The sequence below is a fragment of the Macaca nemestrina genome, chromosome 10, assembly GCF_043159975.1.
Source record: "Macaca nemestrina isolate mMacNem1 chromosome 10, mMacNem.hap1, whole genome shotgun sequence".
Lineage (NCBI taxonomy): Eukaryota > Metazoa > Chordata > Mammalia > Primates > Cercopithecidae > Macaca > Macaca nemestrina.
Window position 1 is genome coordinate 43069747 of NC_092134.1, and position 22227 is coordinate 43091973.

At 35.3% G+C, this 22227-nt stretch overlaps 1 long non-coding RNA gene across 2 annotated transcripts; it reads right to left on the bottom strand.

Annotated features, from left to right (window-relative positions):
* Window positions 1-5244: 5244 nt before the first annotated feature.
* LOC139356684 (uncharacterized) lies at window positions 5245-21740 on the bottom strand. 2 transcript variants are annotated; one of them, XR_011608984.1, is made up of 4 exons: window positions 20901-21740; window positions 20691-20747; window positions 7253-7561; window positions 5245-6385 (listed from the first exon to the last, which is right to left on the bottom strand). It is a non-coding gene; the product is annotated as an uncharacterized lncRNA (long non-coding RNA). The 2 variants fall into 2 exon arrangements; XR_011608983.1 differs by having other exon boundaries at window positions 5245-7561.
* Window positions 21741-22227: the final 487 nt, after the last annotated feature.

Consider the following 22227-nt stretch of genomic DNA (forward strand, 5'->3'; position numbering starts at 1 on the left):
GCTATAGAGATGAATGCTGCCCTTCCCCCACCCAGGAAGCTTTGCAAATTAGGCAGTTGTGAGTCCCAGTGCTGGCTGCTGCCCCTCCCTCAAGGAGTTCAAAGGACCTAGACAGCAGACAGCTGCAGCTGTGGTGCTGGTTGACCCTCCCCACAGGAGCTCAGTAGGCTTAAGCAGATTCCAGCTGAGAGGCTATTGAGAATCTGCATGGCTCTGGGGTTGGGAAGCTAGGCCGCAGGGGCATAGGTTTGCGAGTGGGATCTTCTGATCCATGGGTTGCACAGTTATGTGGAAAAAGCATGGTTTCCCCGACTGGATAGCATGCTCACTCACCACATCCCTTGGTTTGGGGGTGGGGGCTCTCCTGCCCCATGTGGTTCTCAGATGGGCTGCCTCACCACACAGCTCTTCCTTCCTCTCTGTGGATCACGCCAGCCTCCTAATCAGTTCTGATGAGAGAACCTGGATGCCTTGCTTGCCGGTGAAGGAATCATATACTTATTATAGTTCTTTTCCATGGGAGCCTATGATCACAGCTGTTTCTAGTTGGTCATCTTGGCCCTGCCCCCCCTAAATATTTACAATTAAAGGTCTCCTTGTTAAGCTTTCTTTTTTTTTTTTGAGACAGAGTCTCGCTCTGCCGCCCAGGTTGGAGTGCAGTGGCGTGATCTTGGCTCACTGCAAGCTCCGCCTCCCGGGTTCATGCCATTCTCCTGCCTCAGCCTCCCGAGTAGCTGGGACTACAGGCGCCCGCCACCTCACCCGGCTAGTTTTTTTGTATTTTTTAGTAGAGACGGGGTTTCACCGTGTCAGCCAGGATGGTCTCGATCTCCTGACCTCGTGATCCGCCCGTCTCGGCCTCCCAAAGTGCTGGGATTACAGGCTTGAGCCACCGCGCCCGGCCGTTAAGCTTTCTTTGATGCCAGCTTCAATTCCATTGCATTTTTTGCCAACCTCTGCCTTGATTCCCTGTTTTCTATCAGGATTGTCTTGAGATTTACCCAGTTGCCTGCAATTCCCAGGGCTCCATAATAGGTGCTCAGGAGTCTGGGGTACTGCAGGGGACTGGGAATTTGCTGGGCCTAACCAAGGCTGTTAGTCAGCGTGCGGCCCCACACTCAAGGTCCAGGAGGGAACGACGTTTGGTATCAGGACGCAAGCCACCTCCAGCCCGGGCAGCCCCCTCTAGATATTTTATAATGTGTTTTAACACTTTGGAAATAGATATGCCTTTGCTGCTCAGTTTTTTAAATTTTACTTTTATTTTTTACATTAAAAGGAAATATTTTTGTATAAATATACATAAGTACAACTATGTTTTCAATGTATATTTCTGTTAGTCTTAACTAACCTTAGACATTAAACCAGACCCTAATGATAGAAGTGTGAATGTAATCAACACAGTTCCAGCTTTCATGGAATTAATACCAAAGGGTGGCATGAGACAATTAGAAAACAGTTAAAACTATAACAACTAGAGCTAGTATCTACATAACTGAGGAGTCCAGCTCCAGGCCAAAATCCTATGTGTGATCTTTGAGGCTCAACCATAGGCAATTACAAAGACTTTACCTGGAAGGCCTTGAGAGGGAGAGCTGCCCTCCCATCTCCAGACTTCATGCACAGTCATCAATCACTTTGCGGTCTCTGGAAGGAGTTGCAGTCAGGGATTCAGGCTCCTCCAGCTGGCAATGCTCTTACACACATCACATTGCTAACCAGGAGCCTCCATTCAGAGGCCATGGCCTTTCCCAGGTGTCTCTGCTGAGACCACCTTATTTGGGGAGGCTTGAGAACACATTTTCCCACTCTGACTCACTATTCAGTACTTTCTCTTTCCTAGTCCTTCTCTCTCTCCTTCCTTAATCCCCAGCTACTATGTCCATCAGATGGCAGAAGCCTTTTATTTGAGCCAGAGCATAAAGCCAAAAAGTCAAACTCCAGGAGCCACATGCTTAATAGTTATGTTCCACCGACATTTGGTCATTCCAAGAGTGATGGGTGCCATGTAGAAAGTGTAACAGGAAAAAGTAAGCAGCATTACAGATAGTGGCCAAAGAATGGATCTCTCAGGATGGGACATTTTAGCTAAGATGTGAGCAACATGAAGTAACTGAGGCTGGGAACATATGGAAGAAGAATGTTCCAGGCGAAGGGAAGTACAAAAGGCTCTAAAGCTAGAATGAGCCTGGTGTACTCTAGAAACAGAAGCTGGTGGGTAAGACTGCAGCCTGGGAGCACATGACATGGGAAGGAAAGATGGGAGATCCTCGATTACAGAGGGCCTTGAAGAACATGGTAAAGAGTTTGATTTTATTCTAAGTGTAATAGAAAGTCACTGGTAAGTTTAAACAGGGGGTGTCATGACACAATTTCTATTTATAACAAGATTACTTTGACTGCTGTGAGGAAATTGATGAAATATATATATATATATATATATATATATATATATATATATATATACTGTAGGGACATCAATGAAATTGCCCAGGAAAGAGAAAAAGAAGGATACGCATATTAGGCAGAATAAATGCAACATTCATAGGCAAAGAGCCGAGAAATAAGCATGGGGAACTGAAGGAGACACAGCTCCGTTGGAATGGCTAAATTATTGGGTGCCTGCTGGAGAGTGACTAGTGGGAAGGCTGAGAAATTGATCAGCATCCATACAAACGTGACCCATGCTTTGATAAGGAGCTTGATCTCAGAACAATTAGAGCACATTGATATTTAAAGGAAAAGTAAAAGTTTCTCACTTATGAAGTCAAATCTAGCTTCTATAAAGGCACAGAGAAATTAAAAACATATAAACATATAGATCATATATTTAGATACCCAGAGCTACCCGGAAGGCAATTCCTTATAAATTGGACATTGCCACCTCTGGCCCAGAATATCTAAAGTCACCCAAAACAGTAAGTAGATGAGCAGGTCTTCTCCATTCAGAGAACCATCTAATCCTGAGCTAGCCTGGCAGGATGTTAAGGGTAGATGGGGTGTGTCATGCACCTGGCTGCCCTTAAGCTGAACATTTGGCTTTCCTGAGGCAAACGTCATACCCCTGGGCATACAGAATTTCACACTTATTCCCAATCCTTGCCATGTTTGCAAAGGCACTTTGATAAGGCCTCTATCTTGATTTCTCAATTATGTTTGCTTCCTCTACTGGGATAAAAGTCTTGTCACAAACTTCAGAAAAGGAGAAAGGACTCTGGCCCTGAATTTCCTTTCTGAGGGCTGAATTCTGCAGATAAAAATCCTCATTTTGTCTAAAGCCCTGTCTCAAAAACCACTGTGAAATCACAATGCTATCTCTGATTGCAAGTATCTCTTCACTGTCTACATACTCTATGTCTTAGTCCATTCGACAATTCGGGATGTTATTCCAAAATACCATAAACTGGGTAGCTTCTAAGCAAAAGAAATTTGTTTCTCACAATTCTGTAGGCTAAAGGCACTAACAAATTTAGTGTCTGTTGACGGCCTGTTTCCTGGTTCATAGATGATGCCTACTTGCTGGAACCTCACATAGTGGAAGGGGCTATCTTTCTCCCTGTGGCCTCTTTAATCCCATCTATGTGGGCAGAGCCCTCATGACCTAATAATTTCCCCAAAGCCCCACTTCCAAATACTATCAATTGGGAAATTAAGTTTCAACACATGAATTTCGAGGGGACAAACATTCAGACCATATCACTCATCACTTTGTACTCTTTAACCCCAAATCAACCTCTTTATACAGCCTTATGTTCCTATAAATATCCCCACTATTTCCTCTCTCCCCATGAGCTAACTGTAAGTCCAAGCATTTTAAACAGCAATGGCCCTCAGTCCATTACATTAAGCTGATAGCTTTAGAGAATTAAGTACTAAAAAAGGTCAAATCCTTTTCCCTTTAACCCAGAACTCATTCCATTTCCTGGTGGTTTGGGACTTTTTGATATCACAGACTTTATTTATTTTTGGCAACTACTTTATTTGGCATACTTAAAAATAAAACTATTATCTAACCATAAGAAAAAAAATAGACAAATATAATTAAGGGACATTGTGTAAAATATTAGTACTCTTCAAAACTGTCTAGATCATCAAAAATAATGAAAATCTCAGAAACTAGTCACGACCAAGAGGAGCCTCAGAAGACATGACAAATAACATAATGTGGTATCTTGGATGGGATCCTGGACCAGAAGAGGGACATTAAGGAAAAAAACTGGGGTGAACTAAATAAAGTGTGGAGTTCAAGAACAATTACCAATATTCGTTCATCAATTATGACAAATACACTATACTAGTATAAGATGTAAGTAGTAGGAAAACTAGGTGTGACATATAGAAATTATACTAGCTTTGCAAAAATGCTGTAAATCTAAAACTGTTTTAAAATTATTAAAAATAAACAACACAATTGACAATGATTCTATATTTTGCTTTATTCCAGAAATTATACTCTTTGTCATGGAATTTCTTGAATTTCATTTTTAAATTAAATTTAACTCCCTCTTTTCTTTTTAAGAGATAGAAAGATTTCCTTTTTCCTGAGCATTTTGATGAGGTTATTTAGGGTCAGGTTATCTATAAATATTACAACTGGTCTCATTTGGAGTTAAAAGGAGAACACCAAAACCCATTTTTGTTAATTATTTATTTCTAAAGCTACTGATTCTTTCTTTTGTATATTGATTTATATGAGCCAAGCAAACATCTTGACCACTTTATAAAGGTTTCATTATGTTTCCTTTCTATTTCTCCAAAATGCATCTTCTCAACTGACCCATTTTCTATCATCTAAACACTTGTAGAAAGAAGATAATGTCCTCATCTTCAGCAATGATGATAAAGGACCATATGGTAGACTTAGGGAAAATAGATGCTCCCCCACTTAGTAGCATTTTGACCTTGGACAAGCTCTGCAATTTAGTTTCCTCTATATTTCCTCTAAAGCAGAAATGATAGTAGTAACTAACACATATGTGTTATAATGATTAAATTAAATTCTATATTTAAAATGCCTAGCATAGGACCTACCACATAATAAGGTCACAGTAAATGGTAGTAGAGGGAGAAAAGAAGTACTATCTTTTTCTCACCCATCACAAGGTTCATGCTGAGCCCCCTATAACAAATGGCAGATTAACAAGGAAAAGTATACAAATTTATTTACTGTAAATTTTAGGTGACACAATAGCTGTCACTAGGAAATAAAGACCCAAAGAAACAGGGAAACATGGGTATTTTAATGCTATGGTTGATGACAAGTGGACAGTTATGGGAAGTATGATTGGACAAAGGAGGTATGATCTAATGGTAATAAACTGGGGAACTTTAACAATGTCTATTTTTCAGATTCTTCTTGGCACCTCTGTGTCTTCAAGGATAAGAATACTTCTTTTCATTGGGTACAGGGGCACCTCTAGAATGAAGGTTTTATGACGTGCTTCAGGGCGTTAGCAGCAGCAAATCTGTACCATTCTGCAGCAACCTCAATTCTTGCCTCCTCAGAAGAAATAATTTGATCAATGGGACATAAGGCAGAGTGAGAGACTGAGGCAAGTTTTAGAGCAGGAATGAAAGTTTATTAAAAAGTTTCAGGGCAAGAATGAAAGTGTGTCCAGAATTTATTCCTTCCAGTGGGTTCTTGGTCTCCTGACTTCAAGAATGAAGCCGTGAACCCTTGCAGTATTACAGTTCTTAAAGATGGTGTGTCCAGAGTTTTTTCTTTCAGATGTTCAGATGTGTCCAGAGTTTCTTCCTTCCAGTGGGTTTGTGCTCGCCCTGACTTCAGGAGTGAAGCTGCAGACCCTTGCGGTGAGTGTTACAGCTCATAAAGGTAGTGTGAACCCAAAAAGTGAACAGCAGCAAGATTTATTGTGAAGAGCAAAAGAACAAAGCTTCCATGGCATGGAAGGGGACCCAAACAGATTGCCGCTGCCGCTTGGGTGTCCAGCTTTTAGTCCCTTATTCGGCCCCACCCACATCCTGCTGATTGGTCCATTTTACAGAGTGCTGATTGGTCCACTTTACAGAGTGCTGATTGGTGCGTTTACAATCCTTTAGTTAGACACAAAAGTTCTCCAAGTCCCCACCCAACCCAGAAGCCCAGCTGGCTTCGCCTCTCAAAAGGAAGTAAAGTACAGTTGGAAGAGGGCCAAGTGGGTGACTTGAGAGAGTCAAGTGCCTAGTTTGACCTTTGGCTTGGGGTTTTATATGGTGGCATGTATCCAGGGTCTTGTGTTACATCTTCCCAGATTCTTTCCTTGAGGTGGGCTGTCTGCATGCACAGTGGCCTGCCAGCACTTGGGAGGTACTACATGCATGGTGTGTTCACCGGAGTTGTGCACATGCTCACTTGAGGCGTTCTTCCCTTACCAGTTGAATGTCCCTAAAAGTTCATGTACCAGTTAAACCCTACACTTTTGCCTCTTAGTGTGCCTGCTTGAGCCCACTTGCCCAACCCCTGAGATCTTATCAGAAAGCTGCTGATCACTGGTTTCAGGTTTCTTCAATCTATTTAGAGGCTGCCTTTCCTTAGTGCCAGCTGTGACCAACTTTTATTTTAGAGAGACAGTGTAACAACCACCTGGCCATTACCTGATGGTTGCCTTGACATTCCTGGTTGTGAAGGGGAGCCCTTTCTTGCCCTGTTCATATCTGCCCATTACCTACTCTAACAAGGGGAGAAGGGGAAGGGCAAGGGGAAGATGAAAGTGATCTTCCTGTTTCTGCTGTTTGCTCCAAAGCCAAGGTGGCATATTTTAGTGTAGTGTGTCCTGAACCCCATCAGTGGTTATTGTTTTTAGGGCTGTGACCTCCCATGAATCCATGTGTGACACAGAATGCAAACCACCTTAGGTGAAGCACATGAAATATATATAAATCTCTGTCAAGGTCTAGATATTCCTAAGACTGGGAATCAGAACAAAACGAGAAATTAGAGAGAAGACCAGGCAATGATGGTGATGCTGCAGAGCCCAGGACACATATGGAAGGGTAGAGCAGCTGGGCTTTTGCTAGGGCTTTATGTCTGTGCAATGCATGGGAGATACTCCTGGCTTAATATCTCTTCATATGTGTAAAGGGATTGCAAAAGTTTAAGGGAATTTCATTATTTTTGAGACTCTGTAGAGGCTAAAGCAAGTCTACTTTGGATGCTAATCCACCATGTTGGCTTCTGATTAACCCCAGTTCTGGGAGGGCCTCTAAGATTTCCAGTTTATCTATGGTTCCTTGTGTAATACTAGATACTTACCATAAATCCCGTTCTTAGGTCAAACAACCTTGAAGTTATCATACTTCAGTTGTCCTATACATCCCTTCTGAACAACCCCTTCCGTGTGTTAGATAAGTCCTGGTTCTGGGGGGTAATGGCATGGAGATCCACCATCTTGTCTCACCACTGCTGAAGACACAAATATAGCTCTTGTTTGTAAGTCTCTGTTAAGTGTTTTCTCCTAAGAAACTGGGTTTGTCTGCCTCTTTCTTCAGCCTCTCAGCTTCCTCAAACTTTGGCGTAGGTTTGAATAGACCTGCCCTCCATGAAACAGACCTCCTCCCATAACTGGAAAAGAGAAAAACAAAAGAGAAACAAAATGTCACTATCGTGCATACTAGCTCTCTCGGGAGACCATATGAAAAATAAATATTGTGTGGGATTATTCAGTAAATAAGTATTTGTTGAATAAATGTTGCAAAAGAGGCAACCAATGGTTTTTTTATGGAACGTTGCATTGAACATTTTATTGAACATTATATATGTGACATGCTTTCTGCATATCTCATCTTGTTTACTGTTCACTACAAATCAGAGGTAGATTTACATTGCCCTCATTTTTAAAAAATAGTACTTTTCTCATTTTTAGAGAGCTAAAGAGATTCAGTAGCATGTCCATTAGCAAGTCATTAAACTAGAAAAAGTGATTGGATGCCAAGTCTAACTCCAGATAGATATTGGAATACTTATTCATTGCACAGGCGCTATAGAAATATAATTGCATGCATGATAGAACTCCCGCCCTCAAGGAGCTTACAGTTCTCTGGGGAATACAGATGGAGTAAGTGACATGTAGGTGCTATGGGATCACACAGGCGAAACCCTCACTCGGAATTAAATATTTAGCCTTTATGGCACATACTGAGCCTTTTAAGCACACATAAGAAATGTACTTTGCTCAATATATGAGCAAAGCAATTATTGCAGTTAAAAACCTCCCATGTCTGAGGGAGGTTTTTAGCTGCAAGGATTGCATCTTGGGAGATGGACTTGGGAGGTTTTTAGCTGCATGGACTGCATCTTATCTGTGAGCTACACCACAGTGTAAGTAGATTCAGTACACCTATTTCAAGGAGAGTACATGGGCCCAAATCCACTTAACACCATGTGACTTTTGGTATTCTGTGCCTCAGCTTTCTCATCTATTAAAGAGAGATGCTAACAATTATACTACTCCTAGGAAAGTATCTTTACAAGACACTTAGAATAGTGCCTGTCGCATAAGTACTCAACTATATGTTTGACTTCCTCCTCTTGCCAGCCAACATGCCTGGCAACAGCAGGCACTCAGTCAATGTTTCTGAGTCAAAGTAAAGGTTTTGGAAACTCAGAATATATTTTAGACAACTCTGTAAATAAACTCAGACTCAATGGAATAAAAAGCCAATCTGGCACAAAATAACTAAAAACAATAAAGTAAAAATATATAAATACTCTCTTCTTCCAGTGCCAGAGGTGAATGTGAAAATCCAGGCAACTGCCAGAGGTATATAGATGGCAAAATTTTATGATGATGCTATCAACCAGTCTTCTTTCAATTTCTTTATCTGTGGTTCCTTTCTGTTGCCTCCACCATTACCATCTTACTTTATTCTCAGTTTTGGTAAGGCTGGAACATTCTCCTCTCTTCAGTAGGGATGGTGGGGTGATAGTTATTGGTCTCCACTGAAACAGATAATTGCCTTAGATATAGGCAAGCAATTCTATACCTGCTGGCATATTATTTAGGTTTCTGTGAATATTTATCTATAGTTAATTGTCTTTTAACTTCTCAGTAAAGGAGACCCTTGCTATTCATTACAATAGTAGGTACCAAGAGAAGTAAATTATGATGTGGGAATAGAACTGAAATCAGAGACACCTGAATTTGGGAGTTTCATTAGAATAGCAGAACACAGTAAGAAATCACTACCTGGCCGGGCGCGGTGGCTCAAGCCTGTAATCCCAGCACTTTGGGAGGCCGAGACGGGCGGATCACGAGGTCAGGAGATCGAGACCATCCTGGCTAACACGGTGAAACCCCGTCTCTACTAAAAATACAAGAAAATTAGACGGGCGAGGTGGCGGGCGCCTGTAGTCCCAGCTACTCGGGAGGCTGAGGCAGGAGAATGGCGTGAACCCGGGGAGGCGGAGCTTGCAGTGAGCCGAGATCGCGCCACTGCACTCCAGCCTGGGGCACAGAGCAAGACTGTCTCAAAAAAAAAAAAAGAAATCACTTACAAGATTAATTCTCAAACTTCATTCAAGAAGGAACTAGAAAATATGTTAATAAGCAGCACTGTGATAACAAACCAGGATTTTCCAAATTGACCTATAGGGAACAATAGAAGAAAAATTTTAATATATCATTTTTAAAATAATAAAAATGATTTCCTTTTCTAGAATGACCCAAACTCTAATTTTGTGTCTGAGGCTCATAAAACTAATCATAATGAATTCATTTAGCATGATTATGGGGTGTGGTACAGCTCTTCAGAAGAAATTTTGTTCTATTATAATTTTATTCCAGAGCACTATATCATTAAAGTGAAATATTAATGATATTTTTATTACAATTGTCAAGAAAATTATGGACAGGATTCCAAAAACATAAAAGCTTGGAATTGTTTTAAAAACCTACATTTTTAAAATGTACTATTCAAAGACTTTCAACTTCTTAAAAAAATAATGTATAATGACTCTCATTTATCATGGGTATTTATTATTCCAAAATTATATAAATGCTCAGTTGAATCAAAGAGCAGCAATAAAAGAATTTATATGAAAGATTAATTAGAACAGAATATTTCCCTTTAGAACAATTCTAAAGGAGCTTGATGTGTTGGTGTTCATTTTAATTAGAATGTTCACTTTTAAAAAAGTAATACTTTTTTTACAACTGTATCTACCCTGAGAAAAAGAATCCTTTCAAATCACGGTTCTTTGGGGGATATTAAAGTCGGGTTTTGGCTTCCAAATGACTATGTGTAACCTAAACCACGAAAATGTGTCTTATTTTAAATTCCCATGGACAAAATTAGTATGAGTCTTGAACCACTGTTTCCTGTGGAAAATACTAGCCCACATTGGGAATAAATTTTCCCCTAAAACCTTGCTGGTATTATGGAACAATTTTGACAACAGGCTTGCTAGTAAGTAAAGATTTTTTATTTTTTTGGTTTATTATTATTTACCACTACAAAGTTCGGTAAAGTCATTACCTTAAATTTTGAATGAAAATTTATTCAAAAACATATTTCAATAAGAATAGGCTAAGGGAATTTTGTGTCAAAGATTTATTTTTCATTATTATTTTTGTATTTCTTTTATCTTTCTAAGAGTATAGCTAACAGATGAATACAGTAGGTAGATTAAGTAGGTAAACATTAATAACAAAATGTTTCTCCCAAGGAGAGAAAGTTGGCCTCGATCTTAAAAGAAAAACGTATATACTTATCAATAAAGTCAAAACTTGTTGATTTAACATTTTTGACTTGCTCAAAGTTCTTTTGTCTAATAGCATAAAAGGCCAGACTATAACTGGAATTAATAAGGAAAATAAATAAAGAATTTTAGTCGTTACAAAATTATTTTACTTAATCACACGTAGTCAAGGGGCACCATTTCAGGACTTTTCTCATGATTTTTTTTTTTTTAACTACGCTTTCAAACACAGCTCAAATCATGTTGGCATTATGTTATCTGAGCTATGAAGAATACAAATGGTGATGGGTGCCAGTTTTCCTGTTGTCCAGGATTGTAGAAGAGATAAAATCTCTAGAAAAGGAATCCCAAGCAACAACAGCAAAGGCAAAAGAAAGCTGAGCCCATTTAATGCATAACCCAAGTGTTGCAGATCTTCTCAGTTCATGGAAACATCAATCTTCTGCCGAATTGTATAATATGGTATTAGAATATGGTCAAAACTCTTGTTTAACAGTTTAAGAGTACATGAGATGATAGTTATACTGATAAGCCTGAATAAGCTCCTATCTTACTTGACCCCACTGAAGGTAACATGTGAAACTCTAAGTAAAATATTTCTTAAAACATTATTTGAATGCATGGGAATAAAAAAAAAATTAGGCAGATTCTGGAGGGAATTTGAAAGTTGAAAGAATGGATTGCAAGAAATGAGCTGATGGTTTTTATAGCATGCACTATTAAAATGCCATAAAAATACCAATAGAAAATCTGTAGTTTTTCTGACCTGAAGATTTAGATAAATCAATTTATCAAAGGAAAATGATGAGAATAATCCCAGAAAGAAGAGTTCTAGAGAGCTGGAATTTCAAATTTTGTGTGTAAATCTTCCCAATTATCTGACCAATAAGCCATGCATGCCTAGAGCAGATTTAAAACATTCCAGGTAAAGATTTTTAAAAATGAAACATTATCTGAGCTCCCACCTATAAAATAAAGTTTATAGTTTGATTCCTAAAAAGTTAATTGCCCAGTAAGACAAGAACAAAAGTACTCTGAAGAAATACATAGTATAACAGAATCCATAGACTTCATAATAGATCATCAAAATATCTATGATACAACCCAAAATTATTTGACATATGAAGATCCAGGAAAATGTGAAAAATCCCAAAATCTGATTTGTTTCATGAGGAAAGACAATCAAGACTATTATGAGATAACTCAAATTTTAGAATTACAAGGCAAGAAGTTTTAAGAACTTCTTGTAACTAAGCTTATTGAGGTAAAAGAGAAATGCTTATAATGAAGAAACCTCTGTAGAGAAATATAAACTATATTAAAAATAGAAATTCTAGAATTGCAAAACACAAAAGATAAAAGAAATATTAGCTAGATGGGATTAATAACATAATGAAGATAACATAGGAAATAATTCCTGAATAGAAAAATAAATTAATAGAAAATATTCAACCTGAAGAATGCAGAGAAAAAAAGAAAGAAAATTAGAAAGCTCTAGTGGCCTCTCGGACAATAACAGAAGTCAAAGAGAATGAGCACTTCAATTAAAAGGTGGAGATCATTAGAATAGATTAAAAAGCATAAACAAACACTGTCAACAAGAGATACATTTTAAATATAAAGGCAAATAGGTCTAGAGTAGGTACCTGGCAAAAGATATACTATGAAAATAAACTTAAGATGGATGATTGGTCCAAAATAATATAGGACAATATAAGCTTTAAGATACATAATATTACCAGAGAAAAAGGGGGCTACATCATAATGATAAAATGGTCAGTTCATCAAGCAGAGAATAACCATATATGTGAAAAAACATAATAACAGAGATTTGAAATTTATAAAGATAAAATTGAAAGAATGAAAAGGAGAAATAAGCATGTCAAAAATCATAGAAGGAGATTCTAGCAGTTAATAGAAAAATAACAACAAAAAAATCAAAATACACATACGGGATATGAACAAAGCTGTTAACCACCTTGACCTAGTTGATACTTATAGCTCCCTATACCCTAGAATTGCAGGATCATTCTTGTTTTCAAGTGTACATGGTATATTTGTTGTGACAGAAACATATGCAGAACCATAGAGCAAGTCTCAATAAATTTAAAGAAATTGAATTTGTAGAGTATGTTTACCGGCCACAATGAAATTAAATGCAAAATGAATAATGAAAATTATCTAAAATAATGCCAAGTATTTAAAAATTAAAGAAAACACTTCTAAACAATCAATTGGTCAAGGAAGTAATTAGGGGAAAATTATAAAACATTTTGAATTTAAGGAAACAAAAATATAGTTTATCAAAAATTGATGGATTAAGTTAGTGTTTGGAGTTGTTTAACTGGAAATGTTTCTATTAGTAAAGACAGTATGTCTAAAATCAATAACCTATGAGTCCAACATAAGAAGCTAGAAAAAAATAACAAATCTGAAATTTGATTATTTGAAAAGATTGACAAGATAAATATACAAGACAAAAAGACAGAAGACACATTACCAATATAAAGAATGAAACAGGAACTATCAGTACATATTCTATAGAAATTAAAATAAAAATAAGAGAGTAGTACAAAATTTTTATACTAACATACTTGACAACCTAAATGAAAAAGACAAGTTATCTGAAAAAATACAACCCACCAAAATGGTTACAACATGAAACAGGAGATCTGAGTATCCATATATCTATTTTTAAAAATTAATTTTTTATCAAAATTTTTACCAAAAAGAAAGCTTCAAGCTCAGATACATTTGATGTTGAATTCTAGTAAATATTTTAAAACTAAGTATCACCAGTTTTATACAAACACTATCAAAACATAGAGAAGACAATAAAGCTATTATGTAAAAGTTCTAAATCAATATTCCTCACAAATAGTTGCTACTTAGCAAAATCATAGCAAATTGAATCCAGCAAGGTATAAAAGGATAATGACCAAGTAGAGTTTACTCAAGAAATATGATGCCAGTTTAACATTTATCAACTTAAATTTACCACATTAATGGACTAGACAAAAATTACACGATTATCTCAATAATGCAGAAAAAGCATTTGACAAAATTCGACACCCATTCATGGTAAAGACTCTCACTAAGCAAGCCATGGAGGAAGCTTTCTTCAAATTGATTTTAAAAACAAAACATAACTCTCAGGTAACATCATACTTAATGGTAAAAGATTGAATGCTTTTATTATAAGTTTGATAGTAAGGCAAAAAAATGCCTATCTCATAAGTTATATCTGAAATTGTACTAAAGGTTCCAGTTCTTGCAACATGGCAATAAAATTAAATAAAGGTCATAAACATTTGAAAAATTTTTAAATGTTACTATATAAAGTTTTGCATAAAAAGAAAACTATTCAGTTGGTATGCTTCATCCATGATTCAGCATAAAGTTTTGGAGGTTGATTCATGCCCATATGTATATCAGTAATTTGTTCCTTTTTATTGCTGAGAAGTATTCCATTGAATATACCCACAATGTGTTTATCTTTTATCTTACTGATGGATAACTTTTCCAAATATTCTGGATTTAGCTATTTCTAGATTTTTGGCTATTATAAATAAAGTTGATATGAACATTATTAAACACATATTTTTGTGAAGACATATTTTCCTTTCATCGCTTTTGTGATGACCTTTCTGATCACAGGTTAAATGTGTGTTTAATTTTGTTCAAAACCTTTTTCCAAAATTAGTTGCTCTTTTATACTGATAGTCTATGAATTCTACTTGAATCAAAGTTCACCAACTTTTGGAGTTGTCAAATTTCTCAATTTTAGCCATTCTCATGAATTATATAAGGGTATCTCATTGTGGTTTTAATTTATTTTTCTCTGTTGATAAAATTAAAATTTAGATAATTTTTTCATGTGTTTATTTTATTTATCTCCTTTAATGAAATTCCCATGAACTTTTTTATAGGAATGAACGAATGGATTGTACAATACAAATTTTAAGGATCTGAAATTACCAAAGCAACCTTGAAAATGTAGCTAAATATATTTGATAATGTAAGATAATATAAATAATAATAAATATAAGTAATATGTGTTGGCAAAAAACTAAACATTTTGCCATTGGGTGGGTTGAGGGTGGAGAATGAGCAGGAAAGGTTGTAAGGGAATGTTCAGGGTAATTATAATATTCTATAAGTTTATAGGGATTTGAGTTGCATGAGTACATACATTAGTAAAAAATTAGCAAACGTACACTTGAGATTTGTGGATTTTGTTGCATATAAATTTTACCTCAAAATAAAAACAAATAGGAGATGATAAATATGCTGACATATTTGATGAGAAGTATACTGATGTCTGTAATTTATTTTGAAATAAACCAAAATTAAGAAGCCTTAATTGTCAAACTGATGGAGGAATAGATGAATCAGTATATGTTAAAGATCATATCATTAAATGGTAATAATGGAATCTACACAGGTGGAGGGTAGTTGAATTCTTATAAAATCATTTAAACATTGCTGTAGATGAGAATTTTAAAATATTTTTTGGAAAGCAAAGACATGAAATAGAATAACACATTTCTGAAATATTTCAAATAAAAATAGAAAATATTAATTTTGGCACTTCAAGCAGCCATTTTCCATCTCTGAAAATTCAACAATGTAGAATAACTTATTTTCCTTTATTGGTAGCTAAGTAAAGCTGTTTTTCCTTATTAAAGAGAGAATATTTTCCAAAACAAATATTTCTTATTTTTTTTAACTTTCCCTTGTTGAAGCATTTTCTTAAATAGATTATGTTCCAAAACAGCTTTCAATGTAAAATGACTTACGTAAGGTTACCTGCTGTCCTACAATGTGCTTATTAAAACATCATCTGCATATATTTTTAATACTTACAGAATCCAGAGTGATTTCCCTTTTCTAAAGCACTAAAATTGGCTATTTGTGCCTACCGTGTTAAGTCTTACTTGAGTTTTAGCAATTTCATTAATCTTTTCAAAATCCTGAATATTTTTATTTTTGTACTGTCTATCATATATTTGCCTTTTATTTCATCAATTTGTACTTTTAACATTATTTATTTTGTTTTTTGGGAGGAGGGAAGTTATTTTTCTGTTCTTTCCCTGACTTTTTGAGATAAGACAGTTAATTGTGTCTTTTTTTTCTTATATCTTATATTTGCATTTAGATCTATAAGTTATTGTCTAAGTTTTGTCACTCATGGTTTTATGTCAGAGCTTCATTTCATTTGGTTTGAGATATTTCACTGTGATTTCCTCTTCGCCCAATGAGTTTTTTTAAAGTATATGGCTTGACTTCTAACTCTGCCACTGTGGTCAGAGCACATGCATTGTTTTATTTTAGAACTTCAGAAGTTATTTATTATCCAGCTTTTCTTTTTTTTAAACCGTAATTAATTTAACAAAATCTAAAGTTAAATACTATTTTAGTCCCCATGCCACCCAATATATTTTAACACTAATAACTCCCTGCATATTTACATGATATCATTTTTCATTATTTTAGTGTTCTTTTCTTATCCTACAAACTAGAGATTATTCATATTTTATACAGCGATGTCTGTTAAGGTTTCATTCCAATTAACAATTTTATTTGCTGATCATTAATTCTTGTATTTCAGACTGCCATTTTGTTGGGCTTTTTTTTCTTCTTCCTGAAGTTATATTCTTCAAAATTACTTTATATAAGTAATTGGTAGGGAAGTCTCTCTATTTTTATTCATCTGAAGATTTAATATTTGCACTAATTTGGGGCAAACAAACATTTCTTGCAAGAACACAAAAAGCACTATCCATAAGGAACCAGCATGATAAATTTAATTTCATGAAACTTAGAAACTTTATCAAATGTTTAGCAAAAGACAACACTGAGCAAAAATATGAACAACAGAGCACATTCAAAAACATGTTTGCAGTTCATGTAACCAACAAATATCCAAAGTATTTTTGAAAAAGAGGAAAAGCCCCCAAATCGGTAAGACAGAGACTTTCCCTAAGGATGCAATAGCATTTCTCAAAAGAAGATCTCCAAATAAATATAAATACAAGAAAAGTTGCTCGGCCTCATTTGACATTAATGAAACATGTTAAAATTACAAAGAGATACTACTATACTTCATAAGAATAGTGAAAAGTTTAAGGTAACAATACAAATGGCTGGCAATGATTTGGAGCATTTAGAAACACTTCCACAATCATATGATTTTTGCAATTTTTTATATGTTGTTTTTACTCATATATAATTGGTTATTTACAAAATGCAAAATGAAATTTCAATGTAACTACTAAGAAATAGAAATATTATGTGTATATATATAAGATAAAATGTGTGTGTGTGTGTATATATATATATATATGCACACATGTACTGTGTGTGTGTGTGTGTATTCTGACCTATTAGGTAGCGGAAAGTAAAGACATTAAGAAAATGAGTCAACCAGACAATATTTAGAGGCAAAAAAGGTAAATTTAGATCCATATTTCACTTCAAATACTACAATAAATTCCAAGTGAATTAGAGACCTGAAAGGGTTTTAAAAAACAAACAAATTTTTGGAGAAAAACATAAGCAATTTCTTTCATAACTGGAAGTTGGAGAAAATATTTTAAACTATGTCCAACATCAGAAAAACAAACAAAAAAATTGATTAAAAAATGTACAAATTATTTTTTATTGTCTATGGAGGAAAAACACCATAGACAAAGCAAAAACAAAATGATTGAGGAAAAATGTTATCTGAAACTTGTGTGATAAATAAAGTTAATTACCCATTTTTTAACTCTTAAAAATGAAGGAGAAACAAATAAATTGATATAAACATGGGGAAAATATATGGCAAGGAAATTCAAAGAAGAAAAAACGAAAATGATTCTGAATCACCTGAGAAGGCAATCAACTATTGTGATTGTTAACACTGAGAGTCAACTTGATTGGATTGAGGGATACAAAGTACTAATCCTGGGTGTGTCTGTGTAGGTGTTGCCAAAAGAGATTAACATTTGAGTCAGTGGTCTGGGGAAGGCAGATTCACCCTTAATCTGGTGGACACAATCTAATCAGTTTATAGCCAATATAAAGCAAGCAGAAAAACGTGAAGAAGAGAGATGGGCCTAGCCTCCCAGCCTACATCTTTCTCCCATGTTGGGTGCTTCCTGCCCTTGAACATTGGACTCCAAGTCTTAAGTTTGGAGACTTGGACTGACTCTCCTTGCTTCTCATCTTACAGACAGCCTATTATGAGACCTTGTGATCATGTAAGTTAATACTTAATAAACTCCCCTTTATATATATCCTACTAATTCTCTAAGAGAACCCTGACTAATACAACTATTAATTGGAAAATACAAATTAAATTGTATACAAATTCCTATTTGTCACCATCAGATTAAAAAAATTCAAGTTTAACAACATCTGTGTTGGTCATGGATAAATAGTCAATGTCATATATTTTGGATAAGAATATAAAGTAATACAAGTTTTTGATGGAAAATTTGAAAACGTTTAGCTTGCGTAGCTAAAAATATTTCATTATGCACTTTGATCCAGCAATCTTATTTCCAAGCAATAATCCAAACTGCCTTTGGCTACAAAGAAAAAGAAAAATCTTTTATACACAATTATTGATTATGGCATTATTTGCAGTAACAAAATATTGGAAAGAACCTAAATGTCTAGCAATAGAGAACTGGATGAATAAACTATATTACATTTACACAATAACATTCTATATCACTATGAAAAGCAGGGATGACAATTTTTATTGACATGACATGATCTTCAGGGTGTATTTTTAAGTGAAAAAAGCAAAAATCCAGATGAATAAGAATATATTAATGTCTTGAAAAGAAAGTAAAGAGACACAAATATGAATGTGCATAGGTGCTTATATTTGCAAAAAGAAATCCTACTGCGGAAAACCAAAACTAAAGTGATTACATGTAAGGATACAGAGAAATAAGAGAAGTCAGGAGGAAAGAAGACTTTTCTTAAGATACCTTGTTGTATGCTTTTATTTTAGAAGCCTAAAAATGTTAACATATTCCAAAATCAATATAAAAGAAAAAAACAAATCCTAAGAATGAAAAACAAATGGAAACATCCAGCCTGGGCAACAGAGCGAGACTCCGTCTCAAAAAAAAAAAAAAAAAAAAGGATGTCATAGCCAAATAAGGAAAACAAATGTTACATGTCATTTGGGAGCACAGTAATTTGACAGAAAATTATTGATAGAATAATTTTCATAAACAAATAGAGCTTTAAATAAATTTGAAACTTTACTAGGTTTTATATGATTTTATATGTAGTTGCATAAAGTTAACAAGTAATTATGCTAATGTTAAGAATGTTATTAGGAGCAAAGATTTTCTGTGTAACATTTTCAGTGTGAAAGATGGCTGAGTAGAGACACTGGATACCCCCCAATCATTCCCAGAAAGAACCAAAATTATAAATAGACAACCATACCTCAAATAGAACATCTAGGAGAAAACACTATAGTTCAAGAAAGAAGTCACAAGAAACACCTAAGGCACAGGAGGAGAAAAAAACAAGCAGCCAGCTCCTCCAACATCAGCCAGGAGCTCAGAGGAGCTAGGCATTTTAGGGGAAGCATCATTGAGAGAATGTCAGCAGTCCATATTTCCATTGTTAGTAATCCAAACCATGAGTGGGCTCTTCTACCCACCTGAACTCTGCTGTAGAGAGCAAGAGAGTCAAAGCTGTATTCTAGCACCATGGATGGCAATTCCACACCACAGCCACCACAACACCAGTGCACGCCACTTAGGACCCAGAGGGTCATTTCACAACTGTTACTGCCATTACCCATAGCATGCTGACTTCCCAAGGACCAGGGAATCCACTTACATGCCCAGCCCACAGTTGCCAATACCAGTATCCAAGCACACCATCTGGAGACCCAAGAATTAGCCCACCTGGTCCCACTAATACCAGCACCAGCATATGCCACCCTGGGGCCCAAAATCAGACAAACTCTGCCTATTGCTGCCTCTGCTTGTCAGCCCAACAAAGATGGGCAAATGTGGCATCCCTGTCCCAAGCAAAACTTCACCATGACCTCCACTAGTAATTACATCCTAAACCATTGAGGAAATCACAGATACCACTGATGTTGTTTACAGAAAAAAGAATTATAAGAAATTACACTACCAGTTGCATGCAGAATTAGTCAAAGTGCCATACCTTACCAACGCTATATAGCATTGGTAAATTCTCCCCTATAAAATCAAATTCAAAAAACTGAAAGAAGCAACTATTACACCAGATGCATAGACATCAACAGAAGGACACAGGAAGCATGAAATTCAGGAAATATAACACCTCCAAAGGAACACCATAATTCCCCAAAAACAGATTCCAATCAAGGAAATTCAAGAAATCGCCAAAAAGAATTTCAAAATTGTGAAACTAAAGAAGCTAAGGGAGACACAAGATAATTAAGAATAAATATACAAAGAAAACAAATGCAGAACACTCAGGATATGAATGAGAAATTTACCAAAGACACTGATTTCAAAGGAACTACACAAAATTCTAGAAATGAGGCATTCCTTGAATGACGTGTGTATACAAAATACACACAAAACTTCAACAATAGACTAGGCCAAGCAAAAAAGACAATCTCAGAACTTGAAAACAGATCTTTTTAAATAACCCACCCAGACAAAAATAAAGACAAAAGAGTTTAAAAACTGAACAAATTCTTCATGCTACATGGAACATCATAAAGCAACCAAATATATGTGTTATCATCATCTCCAAAAGCGAGGAGAGAATGGAAGGTTTTCAAAACCTATTTAGTGAAATAATAGATTAAGAAGTACCAAGTCTAGCAAGAGATTGAGACATCCAGATACAGAAGTTCCAGTATTCCTAAACAGTACAATGCAAAAAGGTTTTCTCCATGTCACATTATAGTCAAACTGCATAAAGTCAATGACAAAGATAAAATTCTAAAAACTGCAAGAGAAAAGCATCTACTCACCTACAAGGGAGCACCCATCAGATTAACAGTATACTTCTTAGCAGAAAGCTTATAGGCCTGGAGAGAATGGGAAGATATAATAAAAGTGCTGAAAGAAGAAAACTGCCACCCAAAGACACTATATTCAAGAAAATTATCTATAATAATTGAAGGAAAAATAAATTCCTTCCCAGAAAAGCAAATGCTGAGAGAATTCACCACTAGACCTACCTTACAAGAAATGCTCAAGGGAGTCCTAAACCTGAAAGTGAAAGGATGTCAGTTACTATCACAAAAAAACACACAACAATGTAAAACTCACAAATATAGCAAACACACAAATTAGAAACAGAATAGACTCAAATGGTACCACCACAGAAAATCAACAAACCACAAGGACAAACAAGAGAAAAAGACAGGAAAAAGGAGTATAAAAAACAACCAGAAAATAATTAAACCATATGACAGGAACAAAACATAGGCATCAATATTAACCCTAAACAAATATGAATTATATTATTCACTAAAAAGATATAAACTGGTTGGATAAATTTTTTTTAATGATGCAGTGGTATGCTGCCTACAAGAAACTCACTTTGCCTGTAAAAACACATATAGACTCAAAATAAAGAGATAGACAAAAGATACTCCACACAAATGGAAACCAAAAGCGAGTAGCAGTAACTATACTTATATCAGATAAAACAGACTTTTAAGTCAAAAACAGTAAAAATCAAAAAAGACAAAGAGGTTCACAATATAATGAATATAATGATAAAAATACCAATCCATCAAGAAAATATAACAGTTCTAAATACATAGGCACTCAACACTGGAACATATGCATTTATAAAGGAAATACTGCTAGATCTAAAAAAAGATATACTACAATACAACAATGTAAGGGACTGCAGCACCCCACTCTGAGCATTAAATAGATCACCCAAACAAAAAATTAACAAAAAATTAGATTAAAAGTGAACTTTATACCTACAGACCTAACAGATATTTACAGAACATTTATCCAGCACCTGCAGAATACATATTCTTCTCATAAGCACATAAAACATTCTCCAGGACTGAACATATGGTAAGCTACGAAATAAGTCTCAGCAAAGTTTAAAAAGTTGAAATCATGTCAAGTGTCTTCTCAAACCATAATGAAATAAAACTAGAAATCAATTAAAAAATGAAATTTGGAACTATACAGATACATGGAATGAACGTTCCATGCTACTGAATGAAGAAATTAAAGTGGAGGAAATAAAAAAATTTCTTGGAATAAATTAAAATTTAAAAACCAACATACCAAAATGTGTGTATCTCAGCAAAAGCAATGCTAAGAAAAACATTTTTAGCAATAAGCACCTACATCTGAAAAAACAGAAAGACTTCAAATAAATAATTTAATGATGCACATCAAGCAACAAGAAAAGCAAGTATCCAAATTAGCAGCAGAAAATAAAAGACCAGAGCAGAATTAAACAAAATAGACTAAAAAAATTAAAAGGATTAACAAAATTAAAAATTTATTCTTCAAAAACATTACAAAGTTGAT